This window comes from Metopolophium dirhodum, chromosome 1 (assembly GCF_019925205.1).
Source record: "Metopolophium dirhodum isolate CAU chromosome 1, ASM1992520v1, whole genome shotgun sequence".
Classification (NCBI taxonomy): Eukaryota; Metazoa; Arthropoda; class Insecta; order Hemiptera; family Aphididae; genus Metopolophium; species Metopolophium dirhodum.
The window spans coordinates 68,408,153-68,415,076 of NC_083560.1; positions in this window are offsets into that span (position 1 = coordinate 68,408,153).

Sequence of the window (6,924 nt, forward strand, 5' to 3'; positions counted from 1 at the left end):
CTATTGAAGCCTGGACAGAATTAAAAAAAAAGAATTTTGAAAGAAAAATGTATTAATCAACAACATTTATCTATTATTGAGAAGGAGAAAATTCATTGGACAAATGTACTGAACAGAATTTTATTCATTGTCATTCATTGTGTCATTCATTATTTAGCTGCTCATAATGATGCATTTCGAGGTTCATTAGATGTACTTTATACTAAAAGTAATGGGAAATTTCTTGGCTTAATAGAAATGCTGGCGAAATTCGATCCAGTAATAATGGAACACGTTAACAGAATTCAAAATAAAGAAACACATGTCCATTATCTAGGTCATAGAATACAAGACGAAATTATTAATATGATGGCCAATGAAATCAAGCAAAAAATAATAAGAAACATACAGTCTGCTAAGTACTTTACGATTATAATGTATTGCACTCCAGATATTGGACACAGCGAGTAACTGGCTATTCTTTTGCGAATAGTACATATGGACAAAGAAAACGAATACAGTACACCTACTATACAGGAATATTTCTTAGATTTTATAACAGTCGATTCTACAACTGGTTTAAATTTATCTGATGTTCTGATGAAACAACTTAAACTATATAAATTAAACATTGAAAATTGTCAAGGTCAGGCCTACGATAACGGATCGAACATGACAGGAAGATATCAAGGAGTTCAAACCCGAATCTTAAATATAAATCCACGAGCATTTTTTACTCCTTACGCTGCCTATAATTTAAACTTAGTCCTGTGTGATGCTGCCAAAAATTCAACTATAGCCATTACATGTTTTGGTATAGTTCGACGTGTTTATACGTTATTTTCTGCATCAACATGTCGCTGGAGTATTATTAAAAAACATTGTACGGTGTTAACGGTTAAACAATGGTCAGAGACGAGGCGGTAGAGCCGTATAAATAGTGTGAAAGCTTTACGTTTTCAACTTTCAAGTATTTTAAATGCTTTAGAAAAAGTTTTCAGCTAATGATTTGATGGCCCGAAGTAAGGCTGTTTCACTAGGTATCAAATGAAATTGGTAATTATGAATTTATATTAAATCTTGTGATTTTGTATGATATTTTAACAGAAGTAAATATTGTGAGCAAAAGTACACAAGATCATAACATGGATATAAATACTTCTGTAAAAATGGTTCAAAGTCTAATACAGTTTTTGCATCAATATAGAGAAAATGGGTTTAATTTGGCAAAAATTGCTGCTACCAAATTAGCTGAAGATGCTGATATTGCAGTTGCTTTCAAAAATCCACGAGTAAGAAAAAAGAAAAAATTATTCGATTATGAAAATGTTGAAGAACCCGTGTTAAACAATGAAGATCGGTTTCGTACAAATTATTTTTTCATCATTCTTGACCATGCAATACAGTCGATTAAGAAACGCTTTAAACAGTTAGAGACTTATTCGGACAATTTTGGATTTTTACATCTCATTGGCCAGTTGAAAACAATGGAAAATGATGATTTATTAAAACACTGTAAAGATTTGTAATTAATTTTAACAGATAACGATCTAAAAGATATACCTTGATGGATTAGATTTATTTTCTGAACTGATCATTTTTCGAACTTTAATTGACGAAGATACAAATTCACTCCAGGCACTTAATATTTTAAAAACAACAAATGGATCATTTCCTAATCTAACCATTGCTCTTAGAATAATGCTAACCATTCCTGTGACATCTGCTTGTGCGGAAAGAAGCTTTTCAAAGCTAAAGCTAATAAAACTGATTTGCGCAATCGATTAGGCCAAGACAAACTTTCTGAACTAGCTTTAATATCAATTGAAGAAGAAGTATCGTCCACAATCGACTATAAACATCTCATCGATATCTTCGCTTCAAAAAAATGTAGAAAGAAAATGTTAAGTTAAGTTTTAATATAATAATTTCTATTTTACTTTATATTTAATATTTATAATATTTTTATAAAAAGAATTTTACTTTATTTTAATTGTTTATAATATTTTGATAAAAAGAGTTTTACTTTATTTAAATTGTTTATAATATTTTGATAAAAAGAATTTTACTTTATTTTAATTATTTATAATATTTTGATAAAAAGAATTTTACTTTATTACAATTGTTAATTATATTTTGATAAAAAGAATTTTACTTTATTTTAATTGTTTCTAATACAAGTGGATAAAAAGGATTAATCGTATCTATTATTTATTTACGTAGGTATCCTGATAAAACAGTATAATATAGTATATTTGGTTTTAATTATTATTTATTATGTTCCAATAGAAAAATATACCTAATAATATTTATTTTTTTGATATAATATGGAGATTGCTATTCACTTGGGCTCACTAAGAAGTAGTATGTATTGTAGTGCGGAGTAAAAAATATATAAAAATTATTACCTAGACTACAATACATATTAAATATATATCTGGCATCTGGGTAAGGGCATGGAAAAGTATAAAAATATATATAATGAAAACAGGACAAAGTAAACAAATATATGTACCTATTTAAAAAAAAATACGAAGAACATTATTTTGTCCGAAGGCCCCGCAAAAACGAGGGCCTTCTCTGTCCGGGGCCCCGCAAAAACTAGGGCCGGCCCTGCCAACGATCTTCCTTAAACATTATTTACGGTTCCAATGGATTTATAATTGGTCACGAGATCACTCATGGTTTTGATAACGAAGGTATGAAGTTTGATATGCATGGCAACTGGGCTGAGGAGACAAATAATCGCTTTTTGGATTAGGAAAAGTGTTTCATCAGACAGTATGGACATTACTCCATTGATAAATACAATCTCAAGGTGTGTGTAATAAAACAAATGTCTTAAGACTACGTTTTAACGTGGTTTAAATTTAAGGTTGAACTGTCATATTTTGTTGAAAATGTAATTTTCCCCGAATGTCGTATATCTAGATTCTAGATCATTAAAATTCTAAAAATGGTTCGCCCATTTGGCCACTAAACAATCGAATTGCACATATTATACCAATGGATTTTTATTATGAGTTTTAAAAAGTAATAACCCATTAAAATATATATTTATATTGTGTTCGAATGGAACTGTTAAAAAAATCCTCTCATGTAAAAAATATACCAGCCGCATCTGCATCTTGCACCAAACAGTAGTCAATTTATATATTCCATATTACAAGTTACAACGGATGTATAATAATAAAAAGAACATTTTATTAAAAAAAAACAAACAATTCTGATAATGTTCTGGTAGATACATAATATTTTACCATACTATATGGCGTTCATACCATACAAGTATAGGTATAATATTATAAAATATGTATCTATCAGCTATAATACAAAATGTCGATCTAATATCAAAATCAGACAGAATAACAATTTTTTTTATTGATAGAATACATTTATATTCAATCTATATAAATGAACATTTCGATATTTGTTTTATTGTGTTTGATATCTCTCAATAATCCCTTTCAATAATATGGGAGTTAAGAACGTCCCCACACAAACACTCGTATCTTATCAAATAGTCGCCGCGCAAAATACACTTCTTTATCAGATCGTCGTTGACTGTAATTCAAACTGATACTTCAAAAAACACCGATCAAATTTATTTTAAAAAAAATGTATTAATACGTTCCGATTATCTAATTTTTTTGCGCAATACCACCTCTCCCCATCACATTATTTTTTCATTTATAAGGTTAGGTTAGGTTAGGTTAATCGCACCTAAAGACTACGACCTAACCTAACGACTTATTTTCCATAGTTGAACACTTGAACGGCACTCGAACGCTGGACGAAAATATATCAGACAGTGGAGGCTTGAACCTAGCCTACTACGCGTACAGAGAGTGGGTCAACGGACACGGAGTTGAACCGCGGCTGCCTGGGCTTCAAGAGTTCACGACACAGCAGATGTTTTGGTTGGGCCTTGCCAATGTGTTCTGCGCCAAGAAGAGTATGTTTGATATATTTTTGATCAAATACAACCTTATGATCCATTCGCCCTTCGATTTCCGGATCATCGGATCATTTTCCAACATGAAAGACTTCAGCTACGACTTCCAGTGTCCTCTAGGCTCCAACATGAACCAAGCCAATAAGTGTCAGGTCTGGTCATGAATATAATATTATTATTAATATTTTAAGAACATTGTTTGAGTGTAACTATTAACAACTGACAAAGCATGATGATAATAAATAACTATTTAATTAAATTTTTTTGAATAATTCTAAAATTAAATTATTTAACAAAATACAATTTGTCTACTTTTTATAATGTGCGTGTTTATACTTCTTAAAATATTTTTAACAAAAAACGTTTAATAATAACACAATTAAAATATCAGGAAATACTCTAATATTTATATTTATAAACAGAAACAATTTAATATTTACCTGCATCAACTTCATGTTTATTTAAAGCAGATAGATTGCATGTTGCATTACATTCATTAAAATAGTCAGGTTGTAAACTTGTATCAATAATTTCACCAACATTTGTACTAGTGTTATGAGCATTGCTAGATTCACCAAGTCCAGACTTCAAAGAAGCATCTTGAAAAATACATATTACTATTTAAAATAAAAATATACACCAAGGCAAATATTTTGAAAGTACACTCAAGTCATTTTCAACTATGTATAATGATTACATTTTAATTTTTGTACGTACAATTCAATACACAGTTATTGTGTTTGTGTTAATTAATCACACTGTGTCACTGCATATTTTAAATTAAATAATTAAAATGAAGACTCAACTTTAAAATAACTTAATATTTGAGTAAATTTAGTGGTTTTTTTTTATTGTTGCATTTCTTCAGATGACGACCCCAGTTAGTACTATTTAATGTACCGCATTTTTTACCACAAACCGCACACACACTTACATTATCCATTTTCATAATAAATAAAAATATTGAAAATTCTAAAATTATATTCTCTACAAATTAAGAATATGATAACAATATGATTACAGTACGAACCATCCTGGTGCAATGGTCTTATACGTTTTAGATGCAACTTGTTTTGAATCTGATACTAAAAATAGATGTTGTTATACGGGATTTTACAAGTTGTTGTCATTGCAGCACCTACTAACATTGGAAGAGTCATGATGTTGATAAGCAGTCAAGGATATTGGAGATGTATACATTGCTTATAACTTATAATATAAATATGGTATGTTAGAAGAAATCATTGCTGAACAAAGTTCTTGGAAAAATACTGATTGATTTTCACTTGAAGTTGACTGTTGGTTAACGAATGTTTGTTTAGAAGTTGGAGTTTTTGAATATTTTTCGTGTGAAAATGACTTAACATGCTGATCAATTTGAAACTTTTTTTCTACTACGACTACTTTATTACAATACTGACAAAAAACTGAATTATTATTTAAGGTTTTGAAAACCTCACCTGATTTATTATACGGTTCAATCCATTTTCTAAGTGATGGTAATTTTGAACTTGGAAACTTTGGCATTGTAATTTAAAAACACAAACAATGTTATATAAAATTAATATGTGTTTATTTAGAACTACGTTGACGTCGTTGACTATTGCCGAATGTACACTTCGAACTACAGTCGTTAGTCTGTCAGTCTGTGTTCTGTAGTATAAATAAACGATAGTCGATAACTTGATAATGTTAGATAAGATAAAACTATACGACGGGAAAATCAGTATACAATCTGCCTATTATATTTTTAAAAATATTTTCAATTTTTGTGTTTTGAACAAATTTGTGTATAATAATGGTACATACAGTTATAAAATTAAATAAAAATATTTAAATATATACGTAATATGCAAAAACATGCATTTTTATGGGAAATATGCACTTGTACCCGAAATATGCAAAAATATGCAAAATAAAAATTTGTAACATTATTTATTTAACTATGATTGATGAAAATCCATTTACTGCATGTAATAGCTTATAAAAATATGAATATGCATAATATGCTAAATCCGGTCTTTACTTATAAGTTATAGGCATACCTAATATCTTCGATTATAAATAGTTTACGAATTATGACTTACGAGTGTCGGGTACATTTATAATTATGTTAATAATATTATAACCACGGACAAAGATATATAAGTACTTGGAGTATTATCCATATTATTTGTAGGGTATATTTAAGTTTTAACTTGAAATAATAATTTCATAATATATAATAATATAATAATTTCTCATAGTTTCAAATAATTCAAATGTCATAGTATTTTGTTAATTTACGCAAAATTAGTTTATTTTTAAAATCAGTTATAGCCTCACTAGTCTTAACACATTTTAGCTTAGTGGATTTATTTTTCGGAATATTTAAATTGGCGCTGTTTATTACACTGTGTACTAAGTGTCTAAGTTATACACAGTAAAATTTACCAAAAAAAAAACACTCCGGCAAACTCAGTGTATAAAAAACAAAATATCAAATAAGTAGAGAAACATACCTAGTTAAAACAAATTATTAAATTATGTATAATATTATGTATTTTTTAATACACGACGCCGTGTGTCGGACCAGGATACGAAACAACATTCACCACGATACACTAGAAACGTACCGACTTTGAATTCTTTGGAACATATTATAGAATCTAGATATCATTAAGTTTCTAATAATTGCATTTGTTGACGATAACAATTATTATAAAGATGCTTCTTATGTATACATAACTAATTTTGGGAAATATATTTTTAATATTTAATAATATTATGATAACAGTAATTGTATGCGGCAAATAGTGAATGACTACATTGTGCAAGAAAATATAACAGATGTAAAATTTCAGGAGTAACGATTTCATGAAAAATTTATTGTTTCGTGAAATATATTTGTATTTTGCAAAGTGTGAAAAAGTCGTTTTCATTTCATGAAATGGACAACTTTTCATTAAATGATCGCTACCAAAATGGCTACAACATATATACAATGTTAT